Genomic DNA, 23,178 nt, shown 5'->3' with positions numbered 1-23,178 from the left:
AGCTCCTAGAGCTGTATCTGAAGCATCTGTGGAAATATGGAAAAGAAGTTTCCAATTTGGCCCTCTCAAAATGGGTGCTTCAGATATTCTTGTTTTCAAAGTTTCAAATGCAGATTGAAAATCAGGATCGCATTTGAATTCACAGTCTTTTGTAAGTAATTTGAAGAGTGGAGATGCTATTTTGGTGAAGTTTTCAATAAATCTTCTATAGTATCCAGTAAATCCAAGGAAACTTCTAACATCTTTTTGACAATTTGGAATAGGCAACTTGGAGATGACTTCAACTTTTGATCTATCAACTTTAATCCCATCCCCTGAAATATGATGTCCTAAAACAATCCCTTCAGTAAACATCATAAAGCATTTTTCATGACTTAATGATAGGTTTGTTTCTTTACATCTTATAAGGACTTTTTCCAAATTCTCTAATGCCTCTTCAAACGAATTACCATAAACTGTAAAATCATCCATATAAACCTCTACACAATCATGGATTAGATCAGAAAAGATTCCTGGTACTGCCCTTTGAAATGTTGCGGGTGCATTACATAATCCAAAAGGAAGTACTCGGTAAGCAAAAGTTCCCCATGGACAGGTAAATGTGGTCTTGTCCTGATCTTCAGGTGCTACCTGAATCTAATTGTAGCCACTAAAACCATCCAAAAATGAAAAATACTTTTTTCTTGCTAAAGTATCTAATACCTGATCGATAAAGGGTAAAGGAAAGTGATACTTCAAAGTTGCTTTGTTCAATTCCCTGTAATCAATGCATACCCTCCATTTACCATTCTTTTTAGGTACTATAACCAAAGGAGAAACCCATCGGCTATCTGAAATTGGATAAATGAAGTTTACATTAAGTAACTTTTGGAGCTCTTCTTTCACTATCTCCCTAAGGTTTGGATTCATCCTTCGCTGAGGTTGTCTAATTGGTCTACTGTTTTCCTCAATGTAGATGTGATGAATGCAAGTCTTAGGGTAAATACCTTTCATATCAGTATATTCCCATGCAAATGCAGTAGAATGTTTTTGCAAGATTTTGGTTAGTTATTCCTGTTGTGATCTTTCCAAATTTTTGTTGATATTCAATGTTTTTCCTGGAAAGATTTCAATGGCGGAACTACCAAACTCTTCCATAGAGAAAAGAGACATTTGCCTAGATGATAAATACTCAATGTCGGAATCTAACTGAAATTGTGTGTGGTCATATTCTGAATATGTTTCAAAGTTTTCTAATGTGTTCAGAATTTGACTATCTTCACTAACTTCAGAAATGGTAAAGACAGGTTGTATAGTATCTTCATCATCAATCCACTCATTATCTCCTATTTCTGTAATTGATTTTGCTGGAGGATACAGACTGAATTTCTTTGTCAAATTACCATCAGAAATATACATATCCCCAGACCTACAACTGATGAAAGCATTGGCTGTGGCTAGCCAAGGTCTTCCTAAGATGAGAGGGTGCCCTCCTAAATTACTCTTGGGGGTTAAAATCATAAAATCTACTGGATATTCCCAAGAGTCTAAGGAGACTGAAATGTCTTCTAATACACCATCTGGTTTAATAATTGATCGATCTGCAAGTTGCAGTAAAGTAGGTGTAAAGAGAAGATTAGGAAGTTTCAATTGTTCCATAGTCTGTCTACTCATAATGTTGATAGCAACCCCTAAATCAATCGAAGTATTTGGAATTTCTACCCCATTTATATGTGTTTTGACAATTGGACTACCAGGATCTACATATTTCTGCATAGTAATTTTTCCCATCATGATGTCTGCAATTTTCCCTACCAGGTGGATTCTTCTTGTGTCTCTAAGTTTCCTTCCTGGTCTTTTAAGACTCAACTCCTTTATTGTTTTTGCTAGAATAGGAATCTCTCTAATGGCTTGTAACAAGGGAATCTTGATACAAACATTCTTCAATTCATCTAGAAAATCATAGTCAGGCAACAAAATTTGCTTTTCCACCCCTTTGTCAATTTGTAATCTTTCAGGAAAAGGAGGTGTGGATGAAGATGCAGATTGCTCAACTATAGGAGTTGTGGGGGTTATCTCTTTTTCTTTTTCTTTCTGAGTGTTTTGGTTTTGAAGAGATGCTTCAGAACCCTTATTGGCTTCAAGAGAATCTTCCTCAGAAATGCTTTGATTTTGGGCATCTATAGAAGGTTTATCTAAAACTCTACCAGATCTGAGTTGTACATCATTAAGAGGAACAATCATATAGGTAGGAAATTGTTGACCTTCTACCATGTAAGCATTTTGAGGGTTTTTATTATTGGGGTTTGGTAATGGCTGAGAAGGAAGTTGATTTGACTTCTGTTGGAATGGAAGAAAGAGTTGAGAATTTGGGTTCTGTTGAGACGGTTGTTGTTGTTGAAATGGAAATGATAGTTGTGGGTTTTGATTTGGAAGTTGTGGAGCTTGTTGGTTTTGAAAAGATGGAGGATATTGATGAAATTGAGCAAATCTCCCATAAGGATTTTAATGCATGCCTTGTACCCATGATTGAAAAGAATTTTGAGGTTGGGACCAAGGTTGTTGCCAAGGATTGCAATTTGGTGGGGTTTGAAAGTTCACAGAGTTATTAAACCCTTGGTTTTGTTGCCCCTACCAAGGTCACCTTGCAACAAAACAGAGAGACTCAATTGTATTTGGATCTTCTTGGAGGAAAGCTTTGAGCCCAAGCATTGAAGGACAATCCTTGGTCTCATGATTCTCTGAACAAATCGCACATGTTTCTACAACTTTTGCATCCAAGGGACATTCCCTGAGAGCATGTTTTTTTCTACATTTTGGGCAAAAGATGGCTAAAGCTTCAGCTTCTGTTTTTTGCTTATTGTGGATCTTAAGAGTGTCTAGTTGCTCACTAAGACTCCCTAAGATATCAGTTTTGAATTCATCAAGCATATTGCCAATCTCAGCACTACTTACTGATCCAGTTGTAGATTTGTTTGCTCTGATGAGAGAAGGATCTCTAGGCCCTTTTCTAGTTTTAGATTTTCCTCTTGAGAGATGGACACACATCTCTGCTATATCATGAAGTGGAAGTTGAGATATGTCTCCTTTTACCGTCATGTTCAAAATATCTATCCATTCATCTCTAATGGCTTTTAATAGAAGGGATTTCAAGGTTTCCTCATCTAAGTTACTCATTTTTGCTCTTTTCAGATTGTACTGGAATCTTTCAAGTAAATCCTCCAAGCTTTCATCTTCTCCTTGTACCATTTTAAATACTTCATCCTTGTCGTTGGTAGGCATACAATAATCCATGTATCTATCCAGAAATGTTTGTTTCATATCATTCCAAGTCCTAATGGATTGAGTGAGTAATCCCATGAACCATTTCAAAGCAGCTCCTTTCAATGTTGAAGGAAACAGTTTTAGTTTTTGAGAGTCTTCTAGATAATCATAGGTTCAACACATGACCTCAAACTCAAATAGAAATGTTTCAGGATCTTCATTTCTTAACCCATGAAAGTTTGGGAGGATAGATGGTGAAATATTTTTCATTGTTGCTCCAGAATCCTCATCGACTATAGGAAATCCAAATGAGTTATCTCCATCCCTATTTCCCCCATTGTTACCTCTACCTCCTCCATTATTTCCTCCTCCCCCTCCTCTACCTCTACCTCTACCAAATCCGTTAACTCCCTCTTCTGTCATGGTAGTTTTCTCAGAGATTTTAGAGTCCCCTGGTTCCTCTACTAATGGCCAACGAGGAGGAATTTCTCCCTCTTCTTCCTCAGATGATTATACTTCTTCAATTACAATGTGTCTCCCTGTAGAAGAAAAGAAAGGATCTTTTCCTAATTCAGATTCGATGGATGGTGAGTAAGAGTCTCCTAACTCAACTACTGCCTCATGAATTCCAGGAATCCTAGGGCTAGGAGTGTAGGTTGGAGATGATGGAGGTGTCTCTTGTCTATTCCTTGAGGTAGAAGGAGTTGTGAAAAACAAACTCTTGGCTCTAGCTAAAAACCTTCCCCTAGAATCTCTTGCTCTATGCATATCATTTTTATTTTTCTTCAAGTCAGGCTAATAATTCTCTTTCTGATCTTCCAGGTCACTCTAGGTGCAAGAAGAGAGCATAATCAAGAAACTATTAAACCAATAACTTTCTCTTTTCTGATCCTCCAGACCACACTAAGTGCAAGAGGAGAGCATACTTTGAGAGGTTATCAATTTTCCTTCCTTGATTTTTTTTTTTTAAGAAATTGGCTACCTAGTTTCACTTCCCCGGAAATGGCACCAAAATGTTTGGTCAATTTAGTGTGTTCTAAATTGCTGATTAAAATGTCAATCCGGGATTCGTAAACTGATGAAGTGAAGTGTACTATAAGTATAAGATAACCATTTTCTTAGCCTTTTGTCGTTTTTGATTTTTTTTAGTTTGTTTTAGGATTTATCTTTTATGGATTCCCTAGTGTGTGTGATGGCGAAATTGAAAGTTAAGTATGGATGGTAATGGTGATTTCTACAGTGATTTTCCAAACTTAAAATTGTTCAAAAAGAAAGCTGTATACTAAATGTAATGAAATCAATTCTTAAGAGGAAGTAAATGTATCAAACAGTGAACTAATGACAATGGCCCAGTATCCTTGCTGCTGTATGAAAAAGAAAGTAAAAATTGAACTTAAAGCAACTCAAAGACTGAAAGCAAAGCAACTAATTCACACTACTTAAACCCTTCTGATCCTTTACCCTTCAACTCAATCTGCCTTATGGGAAGCAATCATGAACAAGTTAAGCAATATGATATCTAAATTGTAGGAAATTAAATTGCATAAAGGAAACTAATCACACTACTGCAACTCTTCTGATCCTTTACCTTTCAACTCAATCCGCCTTATGCGAAGCAATCATGAACAAGTTAAGCAATATGATATCTAAATTGCAGGAAATTAAATTGCATGAAGGAAACTAATCACACTACTTCAACTCTTCTGATCCTTTACCCTTCAACTCAATCTGCCTTATGGGAAGCAATCATGAACATGTTAAGCAATATGATATCTAAATTTCAAGAAAGCAAACTAAATCACACTACAATAAGTAATATTCTGATTCCTTACTAATAGAGTCACTTGACTATAGAAAGAAACCATAAACAAATGAGTAGTATGATGTCTAAGTAGCAGAAAAATAAATAGGCAAAATACAATTTGAAAAATGACAGTGCTGGAATTAAACTTCAGAAAATGAAAATTAGAAGGAAGGACAAGATGATCTCATATGTCAGTAGTTATAAAAAAAAATATTTAAATCTGCCCGGGCTACCTACAACAAAACCTATAAAAGAAGCACTGATCAGCTAACAGTTAGAAAAGAAACATAAAGGAAATATAGACAACAATGATCATTAGAACCGCACACTATATATACAAGCAATGATTTAAAGAAAATAGTAAATGAAAGCAAATAGAAACTATACAAGGCTCTAGTGTACAGGGGCCCTCTACAACCTCGGTCAGTCAATCACTTAGTCACAAATCCGATTGAGAAAAACTGTCTTCTCATGTATTTAAAGTGAAATGCAGTACAATCGGTGACAACAGTCGAAATTACAATATGAAAGCTAATCCTTCAGTGTATATCAACGCGTTATTTATAAGAAAAAGATGCTGCAACTAATTCCTAGATTTATGGTATTAAAATACACATAAATCCCTTCAGCTGAGATCTAGCGTGGTGGTCATGAATTCATGGAGTGGTGGCTGCTTGGTTTAGTTCATGGGCTGCTCTCCAGGTGTGCCAATACCTCCGAAAACTGAGGATCGTGCCCCACAAACCTTCACGTGGGCAAAAGAGAGCCGTGCCACTGCGAAATTCTTCATTTGGCCCTTCCTTTGACCATCGTTGACCGCGACTGTTTATGAATGATTTGGTTGATCTGAGGGGACACACCCCATGTACACGTCATGTGTAGCTTACTCGTGTGGCTGGTTTCTCCATCGAACACCTGTACCATAACCTTTAACAAAATGGCTGCGAAAACTTGGGCTGGCTGTGGAAAGTGACAAGTTTTCGCAGCTACTTGAACAAAAATCTAAATCAAACAACAATCATAAGCATAGTTAGGAAACCATTCCATAAGTTCTTTTGAAACTATTATGCAATGATTTGACAGCTTGGTGGATGAAGTAAATGGAAAAAGAAGGCTGAAAGGGTATTAGGGAAGTGCAGGTTTGGGACTCAACACCCCTGAAGCTAAAAATAGATGTAAAATTGCCTTGTAAAAGTACAGTAATTTCTAGTCAATCTGGGCTGTTCATTAGGTGAATGATCTTACGGAAGAACTTATGTTTAGTTTAGGGTTTTTTGCCCTAGAAGGAAACCTCTCTCTTTGTATTAGGGCATTGTATTTCAGGCTGTGTAATAGATGTGTATTCTCTGGGTGAGAAGCAGAGAGGTGAGAATGTGAGAGAAACAGAGGATATTACAGTGGATTTGTTCTAGGTTGTGTCTCTTCATTTTGCTAGATAATAGAAAGGAAGGACTGACTGTTCAGGGTGGACATAGCCCAAACTGGGTGAACCACGTATATCTGTGTCTCTCTTGTTTTATGCATTTTGTGTGTTCAATTTCTCCGTAATATATAATTTTCTAACAACTGGTATCAGAGCTGAAGGTCTATTTGGCTGATAAACTCACAGGAAAGAAGGGTTCCTAGTTCGAGTGGGAGCAATGGCAGAAGATGGTAAGTTTAGGGTCAAGAAATTTAATTGCCAAAACTTCTTGCTGTGGAAGATGCAGATGGAAGATTATCTGTATCAGAAAGATCTATAACTACCATTGGGCGGAAAAACAAAGATGCCGATGGATGTGACAGATGAAGAATGGAACCTTCTCGATAGAAAGGCACTCAGAACAATACAGTTGTGCCTCGCAGCATCGGTCGCCTTCAAGATTTCGAAGGAAACAACAAAAGAGGGTTTGATTAAGCCGTTGGAGAAACTATATGAAAACCCTCAGCCTTAAACAAGGTATTTCTTATTAAACGGTTATTTAATATGAAGATGTTGCAAGCTAGATCTGTTGCAGACCATTTAAATGATTTTAATACTGTTACAAGTAAGTTATGTTCTGTAGGGTTAAACTTTGATGATGAAGTTAGATCTCTGTTATTCTTGTGCTCATTACCAGAAAGTTGGAATGGTTTAGTAATGGCCATTAGTAACTCTGTTTCTAGATCTAGTACTTTAAAGTTTGATGATGTTGTCGGTGCTATCCTTAGCGAGGAAATGCAACAGAAAAGCTTTGGTGAGACATCGGGTAATGCTTTGAGTGCAGAGTCTAGTGGAATAAAAATGGAAAGAGGAAAGAGCTCAGGATATCGCAGTAAATCAAGGAAAGGGAAATCCAAGTCCAGATCAGGGATAGTGTGCTGGAAATGCAGAAAGAAAGGACACCTAAAGAAAGGCTATAGATCTCGGAAGGGAAAAGAAGGAGATGCACAGTAAGGAAACAATCATGAAGCAAAAGTGACAGGTGAGGTGTTACAAGATGCTTTGATTCTTTCTTTTGAAAATATTACTGATTCCTCGGTGGTAGATTTTTGGGCCTCATTCCATGCCACACCTGATAAGAAATACTTTCGTGACTATGCTCAAGGAGATTTTGGACAAGTCCGTTTGGGTGATGATAAACCCTGTAAAATTGTTGGAATGGGTAAGGTTCTGGTAAAACAGAAGAATGGAAACCAATGGCTACTAAAGGAGGTAAGGCATGTTCCAGATCTAAAGAAAAATCTTATTTCAATAGGGCAGTTAGGCAGTGAAGGTTGTGTGACAAATTTCACAGATAAAGCTTGGAAGGTCACCAAAGGAACCCTGGTAATAGCAAAAGGCAAAAAGGTTGGTACATTGTATTTATGCAATGGTATTTCTAACTCTGTCAATGCTTTAACTTCTAAAGGAGCAGATGCAACATTATGGCATCATAGGCTCAGACACATGAGTGAAAAGGGGATGACGATTCTTCACTCAAGGAATTTGTTGCCGGGTATGAATAATGTTGATTTGGACTTCTGTAAGAATTGCATTTATGGAAAACAAAAGAGAGTCAGATTTCTCAGAGTTGGGAAAGAAAAGAAGAGCAAAAAATTAGAGCTTGTGCATACAGATGTATGGGAACCTGCTCAGGTATCATCTCTTGGTGGCTCTCATTATTATGTTACTTTTATTGATGATGCAACTAGAAAAACTTGGATTTATTGTATTAAGAATAAATCTGATGTATTTGATACTTTCAAGAAATGGAAAGCTTTGGTTGAGATTGAGACAGGAAAGAAATTGAAGTGTCTTAGATCAGACAATGGAGGTGAATATTGCAGCAACGAGTTTGGTAGGTACTGTTCAGAGCATGGAATTCGCAGAGAGAAGACAGTTCCAAGAACACCACAAGAAAATGGTGTGTCAGAAAGGATGAACAGAACAATCATGGAGCGTGCAAGGTGCATGAAATTTCATGCAGGATTGCCTTTACAATTTCGATCAGATGCTGTAGATACAACTGTTTATCTAATAAACAGAGGGCCTTCAAGTTCCTTGGATGGTGGTGTTCCAGAGGAAGCATGGACAGGAAAAAAGGTAAACTACTATTTTTTAAAGCCTTTTGGTTGTGAGGCCTTTCTCCATGTTGATAAAGAAAATAGAACAAAGCTTGAGGCAAAGTCAAAGAAATGTATCTTTATTGGATATAGTGTTAATTATTTTGGTTATCGCTTATATGATTACGAAAATCACAAAATCATTAGGAGCATAGATGTTATATTCAATGAAAAGGTCTTGTATAAGAATCAGTTGCAGGAAAAGAAACAGGAAAAAGAAAACAAGGAATACGTAGTTCTTGATGAAATCACTGAAAAAGTAGAGGTGCCTAAAAATAATAATAATCAACAACCATAACAACAACAACCACCACAACAACAAAAAGCACCCCAAACACCTGAAAGTGGTGTTAGAAGATCTACCAGGATAAGTAGACCCCCTGAGCGATACTCTCCTTCATTATATTATTTATTGTTGACTAATTCTGGTGAACCTGAATGTTATGAAGAAGCAATGCAGGTTGAAAGTAGGAAGAAGTGGGAGGTAGCCATGGAAGAAGAGATGGACTCCTTAATGCATAACCAAACTTGGGACTTAGTCAGGTTGCCTGCAGGAAAAACTGCATTGAAGAATAAATGGGTTTACAGGTTGAAGGAAGAAGATGGAGGAAAACAAAGGTACAAAGCTAGACTTGTGGTGAAGGGGTTTGCATAGAAGAAAGGTATTGATTTTGATGAAATATTTTCTCCTGTTGTTAAAATGACTTCAATCAGAACTATTTTAAGTCTAGTAGCAGCTGAAGATTTGCATCTTGAGCAATTAGATGTAAAGACAACCTTTCTCCGTGGGGATTTGCAGGAAGAGATATATATGCAGCAGCCAAAAGGATATGAAGTGAAAGGGAAGGAGAAACTAGTGTGCAGGCGGAAGAAGAGCTTGTATGGCTTAAAACAGGCTCCAAGACAGTGGTATCTAAAATTTGACAAGTTTATGTTTGAACAAGGTTATACTAGATGTCACTCTGATCATTGTGTTTATCTAAAAAAACAAAATGATGGCAGCTATATTATATTGTTATTGTATGTAGATGACATGCTTGTTGTAGGGTATAACATGCAGGAAATAAATGTGCTCAAACGAAAATTGGCAAATTCATTTGCAATGAAGGATTTGGGAGATGGAAAACAAATCATGGGTATGAGAATAACTAGAGATAGGAAAAATCGTAAATTAACATTGTCTCAGAATGAGTACATACAAAAGGTGTTGAAAATATTTAATATGCACAATGCAAAACTAGTTAGTACACCTTTTGCTAGCCATTTCAAACTTAGTAAGGAAATGTGCCCAAAGACCCAAGAAGACATGGATTATATGTCTAAAGTTCCATATGCATCAGCAGTTGGAAGCTTAATGCATGCAATGGTCTGCACAAGGCTTGATATTGCACATGCAGTGGGAGTTCTAAGCAGGTACATGAACAATCCAGGAAAGGAACATTAGATGGCAGTGAAATGGATTCTCAGATATTTAAAAGGTACCACAAATCAAGAATTATGCTTTGACGGTTCAAACATTTCTCTACAAGGATATGTTGATGCAGATATGGAAGGTGACATAGATAACAGGAGGAGCACTACAGGATATGTATTTACTGTTGGTGGAATAGCTGTCATTTGGGTTTCAAAAATCCAAAGTGTTGTTTCGCTTTCAACAACAGAAGCAGAGTATGTTGCTTCTACAAAGGCTAGTAAAGAAATGATTTGGTTACAAAGGTTTATTGGTGAATTGGGTAAGGAGCATGATATGGGAACTTTATACAGTGATAGCCAAAGTGCCATTCATCTTGCAAAGAACTTAGCATTTCATTCCAGGACTAAACACATACAGCTCAAGTACCATTTCATACAATCAATGTTGGAAGATGGAGAGTTGAAGCTGGAAAAGATACACACTAGCCAGAATCCTACATATATGCTAACAAAAGTTGTAACCAAAGAGAAACTGAGAACATGCTCATTTTCAATTGGTGTTCAAGGATGACGATGAAGATGAGAAACAACCAGGTCCAAAGAGGAGTCATTGTCTAGCAAATGAAGCAGCAGTGTAGTTGCTACAATCATCCTCCAAGTGGGAGATTGTTGTGTGTGGAGCATGATTGTTTAGAGGTCTTTGTTTCAACTGGATGTATAGCCTAGGAAGTTTGTACACCCCTCCACGTGGGTGGGTGCAGGGGGGACTTGTCCCCCCCGACTGGGGGGTCCAGGGGCTAGCGGTGCCCTGGCGGGGGCTCGGGGGCAGTGCCCCCAAAGCTAAAAATAGATGTAAAATTGACTTGTAAAAGTATAGTAATTTCTAGTCAATCTGGGCCATTCATTAGGCGGATGATCTGACGGAAGAAATTATGTTTAGTTTAGGGTTTTTTTCCCTAGAAGGCAACCCCTCTCTTTGTATGAGGGCATTATATTTCAGGCTGTGTAATAGATGTGTATTCTCTAAGCAAGAAGCAGAGAGGTGAGATTGTGAGAGAAAACAGAGGATATTACAGCGGATCTGCTGTAGGTTGTTTCTCTTCATTTTGCTAGATAAAAGAAAGGAAGGACTAGCTGTTTGGGGTGGACGTAGCCCAAACTGGGTGAACCACGTATATCTGTGTCTCTCTTGTTTTATGCATTTTCTGTGTTTATATTTCTGCAATATTTTGTGTGTTCCATTGCTCCGTAATATATAATTTTCTAACAAAAGGAAGGCAGAGGGAGAAGTTTCTTGAAAGAAAAAGAAAAATGAGAAGGCAACTAAAATGAAGGATATCATGGCCCTTACTGATGGGGACCTGGAGAAGATTGGAGATAGGATTTAGGAGGAAACATCTAAATCCTCGAATAGAGTAGAAGATTTCTACGACACACTTCTAACTAGTGTTGTAGAGCGGATGAAAAAATTGAAGATATTGGCACAAATGGTCAGACCACTAGCGCAGATAGAGGAAAGGGTTGGAATAGCAAGGAAGATACAAGGTTAGCACAGATACTTGTAGGAGCCCTATAGTTTGACTCCATAGAACTACAGTAGTAGACTAAGCAATGGAAGCATGTCAATATGAACATCGCATCGGTACCATTGCCAAGACTACACAAGCTTCACATGGAGATAATTGAAGAGCTGAAGCTATGCGAACAACATACCTCATAGCTAAATATTCATGTAGAAAAAGAGCGAGCTGCGCTTTGGCAAAAGCTCGAGAAGGTGACCCAAGAAAAGGATCAAATAGCATAGGAGCACCACAATATGAAGGAGGCATTGGAAGAAACATGCAAATAGATTTAGTACCTTGATGTTAGAGAGGAAGAGACAGTAGGAGACAAGGTCATGAACCTCAGCCTTGTAGTGAAAGGGTACAAGGAGAAAATTGTTGCAGTGCAATTCAAATACGAAATCCAAATCAATGAGATGCAGGTGAATCTCCAGCTAACTACATCACAGGAAGTGAGAGATCAAAGGGATATTGACGTAAAGATTGTAGTCACCAACATCTCTGGAGCAGCGGAAAACTATGGAACACTCTTGAACGAAAGTTTGCAAATTTGGACTTCACTGTAGGAAGATCCAAATGTACAGAAACTATGGGAAGAAATGTAGTAGAAGAAGCAACAATTAGAGGAGATTTAGGCATTTGCAAAGAACTTATTAATCTCACAGAAGATCATGAAGATCAATGAGTCGAAGGCCCTTCAAAAGAAAATTGAGAAGCTAAAGAAAGAAGAACAAATTTTGACAGAGAGGACTCAACCCTGGCAGGATGAGTTCCTCCAACTATCACAAGTAGTAGATGAGAAGATTCAAGAGCTTTCACAATGGGAGATAGCATTGGTACAGAAGGCTACAAAACATGTGACAGAGGCACTACTAGTGGAATTACACATCAAGGAAAAGCGAGTAACAAAGACCCTGCAGTAGTTCAACCAGGCCTACAACATCATTGCAGAAAAAATCAGAAGCAAAGAAGTTGAGTGACTCGGGACAAGTGACATGTGAGTGTTGGGGGCCTGTTGGGCGTAGCCCAACATGGCCTAATTTTTGGTGAAGACTCCAGATTTGATGGAGAGGAGTTCGAAGTAAATAGTGGAATCGAACACGAAGTGGAGCAATGAAGTGCCAAGTGGACCATACAATAGATATATCATGTGATATATGGTCTTTGGGGTGGGCCGCAGCCCCTCCTTCTTGTAAATAATGTAGAGTTGTAAAAGATCAATGGTTTTAGGACCATAGTGGCTTGTATTAGGGGAGTCCATGCTATATGGACTATGGTATTTTGATGATATATCCCTCTATGTAATAGTATATATACGGATCAATAATAAGAAGAATCATATTTATGGTCCAAATATATGTTTGTGGTCAAATTATTGTGATCTGTAGCTTGTGGCGAAGACAATGCTATGGAACTAAGTGTGCAGAGGCCTGAGTCTGCAACTGAGTGCGTAAACGACCTGTAAATTACTATGTGGGTCAAGAACTATTTTTTGTAAAAGATTCATTATTATAAGCAACAGTTGTTGTGGACGTAGTCCCACATTGGGATGAACCACAGTAAAATTTGTGTCTTCATATGTATCTTTGCTTATTATCTATTGTAGTGCAACAGTTTATTACAATGCATTTTATTATAGTGCAATAGTGATTATGGGTTTATATGATATGTTTATGTATGTGGCGAAGTAATATATGTATTTTAATAGTAAAAGAACATAAGAATACCACATCACATCATCCCTCAAGGCTATAGAAACCTGGTTCTACATCCTCCCATAGTCACTTCGGGTGAGGGTGCGATCTGCTTGTAGGTCATTGCGGAAAGGGCCAGTGATTAAGGGTTTTGTTGGTGAACAATATAGATCGAACCTGGGTCAACCCAATCATAACGAAAAATTTGTTTTTATGTGCATACCTAACTGATTGTATTATTTTAATGTAGATATTAACTCTAGATTGACGATTTGGATTTAGCATGAGCAAAAATTGGCATGTCAAAGTGGCATTTTTGACAATTCTTACATATGTTGGTCACAAGCCTTTCTTTTAGGGAATAAAAATATGTCTTAAAGGAATAGGAAGAATGATGTTTCTCAGGCATAACTATAGAGGTTTGTTGCAAAGCGACTTGGAAGAAGGGAAGAATTTTCCTGGAAGAGTGTTTGAGGAAGCCAACAAGTTTTCTAACCTTCGTTATCGTGGGAAATAAAATGGTAATTAGAGATGTATCATTGACACTTGTGATATCAAGTTCATCTCATACATATGTAAAAACATTATTTGTCCATCTACATTGAACCCTTTGTCAAAATAGTGCAACCAACCCTATTAGGAAGTACCCTTCACAAGATTCAAGACTTGAATGAGAATAAGCTAATCCCTTGAAAACCCTAATGAGAATATTCTAATCCATATGTGTATTTGTATCCTTGAAAACCCTACCCAAACATTATAATCCCTAAAACTTGAAATTCTTGACTCCTTTTTACGTAGATGTTTTTGTTTCAGTATCAATTGTAATTCTTGGATTTCTCTTATTGCTTCAAATATTTGGAACATCTAAAGTGAGCCTCATGTTCTCCCCTATAATGGTTATCTGGTTTTCTTCAACAAGCATTATTGGGGCCTAAAATTTTCACGTACATCATCCAAGTGCATTTAAGGTATTGTCCCCTCACTACATTTTATATTTCTTTACTGAAAATTATACGCATGGATGGATGATGTTGTAAATTGTTTTCTTATGTGTAACATGTTTTTGCTCAATTTGAGATATTTTATAATGTATGCCATATATATTTGAATTTTTTTTTCCATCTTCTAGTCAAAGAAATATATTTTCCTGTATTTTTAAACACTAATTTCATATTTCAGAGTATATATCCTCTAATCACTTGTTAGAAAAAGAGGCATTGCCTTATCTGGCCTTTTCTCTATTTAAATAAGGTGTGGAGGCCATGTTTTTTGAGTTGGGCCACTTCATGAGGAGATCTATTTAGGTTCAAATGATTTTCGTAATCAAAACAATGTTCCATATAATTTGTATACATGTTTATTTGATTAGATCATAATAACTTTTTGCTTCTAAGTTCTATACGTACTTCTTAGACTATAATCATAAGAAATTTTTGCTTCTTCTTGTATATTGTCTTTTCTATGATGGTTTATGAGGGGTTTCGATGCAAGAGCATTAGACCAATTTTGTGGTGGAAAAGGAAGAGGGATTTACAATGTGGTGAACTGGCCACATATTTGGTTGGAAAAGTCACTTTTGTCTCCTTTAGTGATACTATAAACAATGTAAATACCAAATCTGAATAAGTTGTAGTGTCTAGGAAAGGAAGAGTTATTTTTCCTTTGGTATTTTCGACTTCCCTCAATTAGAGAGAAGAGGAAGTGAAACAGTTGCTAAGGATGTGCATAAAAAGAGAACCGATTGTGATGAGGGGGATTCTTCTTCTCCTGCCTTGAACCTGCACCTATGAAATAAATAAAAGTGGTGTGTAGCATATTTATTCCATAGCTCTGTGTTATTATTTCTGTGTTGTTATCCATGTGTTTTGAATTGTATATACATTTTATTATTCCAGAGTTCATGTCGACAATGCATGTAATGTTATGTTCTTATAGATGCCCAATTTCTGAGCTGGGGGTCATTATGCGCATGTGTTTTGTGACTAAAACTGTATATTTTTGTAGTATATTCTTTTTTCAGGCATCAACACATTGTATGTTGATTCAAGGGGGTGATCGATCTGATGTAGTGTCGCCTGATGTGTAAAAGGCATGAGGGGATCATGGTTGAGTATAGACAATGTGGTGAACTAGAGAATCTAAAATTTTGGGTATTTACGATTTGACTCGAGCCAAGTGTAACCATTGGTAGAAGAGACAAGGGAGACCCTCCATGAGTGTAGGGAAAAGTTCAAAGGTGGATATCCAAGAGTGTAGTGAGTCCAGTTCATTCTAATTGGCTAACAACGAGGATAGAGTGCCTAGGGGTGCTATGAAAATATTTCCGAGCACGCTACAAAAATATTTTGTAGCACCTCCAATAGTGTATTTATGCATTTTGTGGTACCCAGTTTGTCTTCCAACTACCTCATTTCCATCAAATTTTTGTATCAGAGTGGCTTTGTGACAGAGTTACATTTGGTGTTGGTGTTGTTTTCTACTAAAAAAAGAGATGGAGATGCAAGCAAGAAGAACACAAGGTCATGGAGGGAGACTCATAGCTAATTCAGAACTCTGAGAAGGGATACAAAGTTTGCAAGCTCATTGAGAGGCCATGGAGAACAATGTGAAGAAAGGCCCTTAGGCTAGAGATGACAATGGGTCAGAGGAAGAAGCTACAACAGAAAGAGAAATGTATGTGGATGAAGCTCTGTAGGTTAAACTATTAAGGTCGATTTCAATCTCAAGTTTAAGACTGAAACTTGAGTTTTCCACCTATGATGGTAGTCTAGTAGCTGAGAACTTGATGGATTGGATTAGTGAACTAGACAAGTATTTTGAATATGAAGAGATTGAAGAAGATAAGCGGGTGAAATTTGTTGTAACTAGGTTGAAAGGCCATGTTGCATTGTGGTGGGACAATGTGTAGGATGAAAGAAGAAAAAAGGGAAAATCATTGATTAAAAATTCGGACAGGATGATAGCCAACATGAAGGGGAAGTTTTTGTCAAAATATGATAAGCTATCTCTCTATAGACATTGGCATAACCTAAAGCAAAGGATGTTAACAGTTAGAGAATATTGAGGAGTTTTACAAGGTTAATTTGAGGGTAGGTTATGTAGAAGACACCATGGAGAAGACAACAAGGTATATCAATGGCTTGAAGCTGGAAATTCAAGATGAAATCAACATGCTTTCTCCCTGGATGATGGAAGAAGCATACCAGTTTTCCTTGAAGGCAGAAGAGAAGATAATGAGGAAGAATAATTCAAGTGGAGGCCATGATTTTAGGGGAAAAGGAAAGAAAGTTGGAAGAGGAAAGGATCCAACCCAAAATAATGATGCAGGGAACTTGAGATAGCAAGGAAAACAATAGAAAGATGGTGATTCCAGAGGAGGAAGACCTTACCAGAGAGGTAGAGGTAGAGGAAGAGGTTGAGAGGCTATCGACTAGTGATTTAAATGTGGTAAGATGGATCACAAAACTTTTGAGTGTCCTAAGAATGAGAAAGGAGGAAAAAGATATGCATATGTAACTCAACTGGAAGTAGCAAAAGAACAAGTACTTGTGGTGGAAAATGAACTAGAAACGGGAGAATATTTAATGACAAATAAGGTCTTGTTGAAACTAGCCAAGGTGACTGTTGAACCAACACAAAGGAAAGTTTTTTCTAGGACTATTTGTAAGGTCAGAGGAAAATGTTGTAAAGTGGTGATTGACAGTTGGGGCATTGACAATCTAGTTTCCAAAAAAATGGTGGAGAGACATGGATTTAAAATATTGAAGAATTCAACACCATATACAGTGTCATGGTTGTTGAAAGGTCACCAATTGTTGTTATGTGAGCAGAGAGAAGTAGATTTCTAGATTGGTCAATATAAGTATAAGGTAATTTGTGACATCATGCCAATGGATGTCTACCACCTTCTTTTGGGACAACCCTGACAGTTTGATAGAATAGTGGTGCATGATGGAGAGATAAATACCTATAAGATTGAAATGGATTGCATCATACACACCCTTGTACAAATAAAGTAAGAAAGTACAACTGGGACAAGTAGCTTAAAAGAATTGTTGTTAGGAAGAAAGGAATTTCTGCAACAAATGGAGGAAGAAGAGTTCCACTATGAGGTGGTCTAGAAGGCTAAGGTAATACTTATGTACACTGAAATTACAAATTTACCTATTGAAATTCAAGATATGTTGCATGAGTTTAGTGATATCGTGGTATATGAAGTTCCGAGTGAGATGCCACCCCAAGGAAGTATCAACCATGACATAAACTTGATACTAGGAGCAAGCCTTCTGAATAAAGTTTCTTATAGAATGATACCCAAGGAGAATTAAGAGATAAGGAAGAAGGTTCAAGGAATGTTGGACAAATGATTGATAAGGGAGAGCTTGAGTCCATGTGTTTTCCCCGCATAATGTAGCCCAAAGAAATTTTGAGAATGGAGAATGTGCACAGATTCCAGACCAATTAACAAGATTACAATTAGGTACTGATTCCGATTGCCATGGATGGATGGCATGATGGAGTGTTTGAGTAGGGAAACCTACTTTTCAAAGGTTGATTTGAAGAGTGGTTACCATGAGATCCAGATCAGAGAAGGATACAAGTGCAAGAGAACTTTCAAGACCAATAGTGGACTATATGAATGGATAGTTATGCCATTTGGACTGACAAATGTGTGGACCACCTTCATGTGGTTGATGAACGAGGTCTTGAAGGAGTTTGTTGGTAACTTTGTTATTTTTTATTTAGATGATATTTTCCTTTTCATCCAAACAAAGAAATAATTCCTTAGGCATCTAAGGTATGTTTTAGAAAGGTTGCAGTAAGAGAAACTATTTATTAACCTAAAGAAGTGTACTTTCATGAAGTCTGAGTTGGGATACTTAGGCTTTGTCATTTTAAAGGATGGGTTGAAGATGGATCCAGAGAAAATAAAGGCGATTGTGAGTTGGCCTTCACCTAAGAGCATGTTTTGAGGTTAGGAGTTTTCATGATCTAGCTAGCTTCTATTATAAGTTTTTTTTAAGAATTTCAGTGGTATTTTTGCACCTATCATTGAGACAAACAAGAAGGATAGACAATAATTTTGTTGGACAACACCGACAGAGAAACGTTTCCAGTGGTTGAAGAGAAAGATCACTGAGAAGCCGTTGTTGAAGCTACCTAACTTCAATAATCTTTTCCAGGTTGTATGTCATTATACTTGTACAACCATTGGAGAAATATTGAATCAAGAAGGCATACCTATTTCTTATTTCAGTGAGAAGTTAAATGACTCAAAGTAGAAATAATGCTCTTATGACAAGGAATTCTATGTAGTGATTCAAGCATTGAAGCATTGGAGGCACTATTTGCTGCCCATGAAGTTTGTTTTGTTCGTTGACAATTATTCATTACAATATATAGTGCAACAACATAATTTGAACCATAAGCATTGAAAGTGGGTGGAATTCCTACAAAGTTTCACCTTTATTCTTAAACATGTGAGTGGATAAGTGAACAAGGTAGTCGATGCTTTGAGGAGAAGGAGCTTGATCATGCAGGAGTGCCATGTGCATATTTTGGGCTCTAACTATTTGAAGGAATTGTACAAGAATGATGTATCATTCAAAGAGGCTCGTAAAGCATGCAAGAACCCCATGAGCAGAGATACTTTCCCCTGATGGGAGTTTACATTGCAGGATTGCTTTTTTTTTAAAAATAGTTAGTTGTGTATTCACCATTGTTCAATGAGAGACAATTTGATGCAGGGAAACCAAAATGGAGGATTTTTATGGAATTTTGGTGTGGACAAGACACTTGGGCAACTAGAACACTTCGAATTTTGACCAAATATGATAATTGATGTGAAAGAATATGTGGTCAGATGCAGAGTATATCATCATGCGAAAGGGAGGAGCCAAAATGTTGGATTGTATACTCGTCTACCCATCCCAGGTTGACCATGGGACTCTGTGAGTATGGATTTTGTTTTGGGTTTGCAAAGGATGCAACAATGTAAGGATTCTATACTTTTAGTTGTGGACATCTTTATTAAGATGGCTCACTTTATCCCATGTTGCAAGACTAGTAAGGCTACATATGTGCCTCATTCTTTTCAATGATACTATATCACTACATGGTTTTCTAAAGAGTATAATCTCTGATACGGACACTAGGTTCACAAGACATTTTTGGAGGACTTTGTGGAAGAAGCTTGGAATGAGATTGAACTCCATCTCAACCTATCACCCACAATCTAATGGGCAATCTGAAGTTGTGAGAAAGAGTCTCGGAAACCTATTTAGGAGTCTCATGTGGGAGCATCCCGAGTAGTGGGATCATGTAGTAGCTCAAGATGATTTTTCATACAATGATTCACCAAATAGGAGCACCGAGAAGATTCCATTTAAGACCTTGTATGGAATGGACCCTAGAGGAGTTTTTGAGCTAACATACTTAGGCTAACTCAAGAAGAGAAGTGTTGATGGTGAGGTTCTTGTAGAAATAATAAGTGAATTACATGAGGAAGTAAAACATAAGCTACTGGAAAGCAACTACAAGTACAAACAAAGAGAAAAATTGAGAATGAAATAGGTAAATTTTGAAGTAGGGGACATGGTATTCACACATTTGAGAAAGGAGAGATTCCCAATATGGGAGGATCAGAAGCTCAAAGTGAAGAAAATAGGACCTTTCCAAATACTCAAACATTTTTTTGAAAATGCCTATGAACTAGAGCTATCTATGGGCCTAGGTACTTCATTTATATTCAATGTGGATGATTTGTATCCCTATCAAGCTGATCATGAAGGTTCCACTAAAAAAGTGGGAGTAGTATGGAGGTAAGATAACAAAATTGGGTAAAGGAGATGCCTATGAAAGAGGATCCAAAGGCTGAGAGAGTCCTTGACACTAGGGTTGCAAAGAACACCAAGGGAAAGGAAAGTTATCCAAAGGTTGAGAGAGTTCTGTTTTGCAGGCACTAACACATTGTATGTTGATTCAAGGTGGCGATGATTTGATGTAGTGATGCCAAACATGTAATAGGTAGGAGGGGATTGTGGTTGAGTACAAACAACATGTGAACCAGAGAATCTAAAATGTTGGGGATTTTTTCGATGGTCTGGATGCTCTCACGATTTTGCTGGAGTCAAGCATAACCATTGGTAGAGGAGACAAGCGAGGCCATTCTTGAGCATAGGGACATGTTCATGTAGGTTTTAGTCCCGTACAAAAATTACCTGCATATGAATTCTAAAAGCAGAAAATAAACAATGGCGAGAGCATAACACATAAAACAAACATACATGAAGATTTTCCTCTAGATCCCAAAACCGGGACTACCATATTGATTTTTCATTATGTTACTTCAATGTTACAATACATATATATACATGTCGAATCATCCATAAACCACAATCGATTAACCCTAGATTAGAACATAACCATAGTTCCCTTAATCAATCTACAAAATATCATGGATCAAAAACCATCACTCCCAAAACCATGTGCGAAATCCATGCACAAAACCATAGGTAGGTTCGCCCACCTAATATACAGTCGAAAAAAATAATTCTCGGGCCACTGCCCTGGACCCCATAAAAGGGGGCTGCCTCCCCCTGACAAGGGGGGTCGTCACCCCCCTCTAACCCCCCAGTCTAACTACTGTGGCTAGTCATGGAAAGAATATAATTCAACCCAACAGTTCATAGGTGGAGATTCAAGCCTATAATGAGCCCAGGTCATTTTTCTTTCCCAACAATGAGTACAGAATGACTAGGGGGCCTACAAAAATATTTCCTGCCACGTTACGAAAATATTTTGTAGCACCTCCAATAGTGTATTTATGTGTTGTGTGGTACCCTGTTTTCCTTTTGGCTACCTCATTGCCATCATTTTTTCTGAATTTTGATCTAATTGGGTTCCATACATTCAATTATGAGAGGCACTTTCTTTCTTATTGCAGTAAGATCTTCAGATTGGAGTATGAGTATAAGAGACAATGTATAGGCTTGTAGTATTATTGGTGAAATGTAGGGATCAATATTATGCATGTGGGCATACACATGAGTCGACTTGAGGGTTTCTTAATGTTTGTTGATGTCAGTGTTACACTAAAATTTGTCACCATGACTATTTGCAGTCAGTATGGCTCCATCAATAACCATATTGTCCTCCTTGGCAAGTCTTATACCTCTACTCCTCATGTCAAACTCCAAAAAAGAGAGAAAGCCTTTAAAAGTCAATATAACTCTGGTTATGCAGTTTCTCTTACTCTTACCTGCAGGCACGCACCTCAAGTACATAATACCTGCGTACTTGTACGCTCTGTCTGTAAAGGGGTGGGTACGTACCCCTGCAAAAGTCAAAAGGCGCAAATTTTACTTCAAAAAACTTACTTGTGGTCGATTCTAGAGCATTCTAGAAGATGGTTTGATGTGGATTGAGCACCTCCAGATGGTTCATGCATCCCAATGAAAGAGGAACTTATCCCATGAAGAGGGGAGTCATCCCTTTGAAAGAGGGGCTTATCCCATTGATGGTGGACCTGATTAACTTCCTCCAAAGCATTATAAATATAGGCATTGGGCCAGAGGGAGGGGAGGTTGAAAGCTGAACATTCCTACGGGTAGATGCTGCTGAAATTAGGACTCCCTTATAGAGCTTGAGAGGAGAGACTCCAATCCTTTCTTAGCTTCATTTGGAAGTGGGTGAGCTGATCAAAGTAGAGGAGAACTCTTGCTGGACCCTAGGAGGGACTTGCACAACGCCAAGGCACTGGTTGTAATGGTTTCTTTTGTTTCCAATTAATACAATTAAGTTCATTTTTCTCAACAAGTTGTTATATATAAATTGTTTCATAAACTCCTTGGTCTTTATGATGAATATGTTTTATTATATGAGTTATTCAGGTGCTATGTAATCGTTTGCTTGTTAGTGAATGTAGGCTTCAAGGAGAAGGAGCTCATCTGGATCGAAAAGGCTTGGCTGCTACAAACAACGTTGGACTAGAGGTAAGCCTTAAACACCTGGTTGCTTTTATATTAAATGCATATTTAGGGAAAGATAGTGGTTGATTGTTTTGTTTGTCACTAGAAAAGCCTTGTTTTCTAGGGAGGTCGGTTTTGTCCGCAAAATTGACTCTTTCCACATGACAAAATGGCGACTCCACTGGGGAATCCATGGATTTGATTGATTTTTGATTTGAGAAACGTTGATTTATGTTTCTGTTTTTGACTTGATGATTGTGGGATTGGGTGAATTTAGTTAATTTTGAGTTAGTTTTTATTTTTCATAGTTATGGGAGAGGTACGCACCCTCTGAGTTAAGCACAGTGCGTACTTGTACGCACTTTTGCTTTTTGCACAGAGCGTGGACGCACCTGTGTAAACAGGTTGCCTGCGTACCCTGTCAAAAATTTGAAAATTTTAAATTTTTCTCTTTTTTATCAGTTTAAAATTTGTTTATAGGTTTTAGCCATTGCCCAGACCTGCTTGTTCCCTGTCAAAAATCTTTCGTTGGTTAATTTCATTGGCATTCCTGCTTTAAGCTTTTATCAATTGGGTGTTTTGAGTCTCTTTTTTGAGAAATTCTTAATTTGATTTCCTTTGGTCATTACTTGGAGGTTTGTCTCAGTCTTTTCACAATTTTGCATCTTTTTGCTTTTGTTTTTGCTTTGAGTGTCTTTATTTTGATCTTTGGAACTCTCACCCAATTTTCTCGAATTGCACTTGATTGGTTCTTAGATTACATTAGAATCATCTTGTGTTTGAGAATTCTCTTGCATAGATCAAATTTTCATAATTAGAATTCTCATTTTCAGAATAGGAATGAAAAGTGTGCATAGATTACATTTGCATACTATTCATGCGAACTGTGCATAGATTACAATTGCATAGTTTACATTCTGAAAAAT

General features: G+C 37.5%; 2 pseudogenes; both read left to right on the top strand.

The window, feature by feature from the left end:
- LOC149196282 (leucine aminopeptidase-like) overlaps positions 1 to 13,797 on the top strand; it is a 31,855-nt pseudogene extending 18,058 nt beyond the window's left edge.
- Positions 13,798 to 16,643: 2,846 nt separating this feature from the next.
- LOC149196280 (putative alpha,alpha-trehalose-phosphate synthase [UDP-forming] 9) overlaps positions 16,644 to 23,178 on the top strand; it is a 158,728-nt pseudogene continuing 152,193 nt past the window's right edge.

The sequence above is a fragment of the Pinus tabuliformis genome, chromosome 2_2 (assembly GCF_031772625.1).
Source record: "Pinus tabuliformis cultivar Carrire ecotype Pingquan chromosome 2_2, CPIR1, whole genome shotgun sequence".
Lineage (NCBI taxonomy): Eukaryota > Viridiplantae > Streptophyta > Pinopsida > Pinales > Pinaceae > Pinus > Pinus tabuliformis.
Note: the sequence above shows the minus strand (reverse complement) of the source record. Positions and strands in the feature narration are given on the sequence as shown.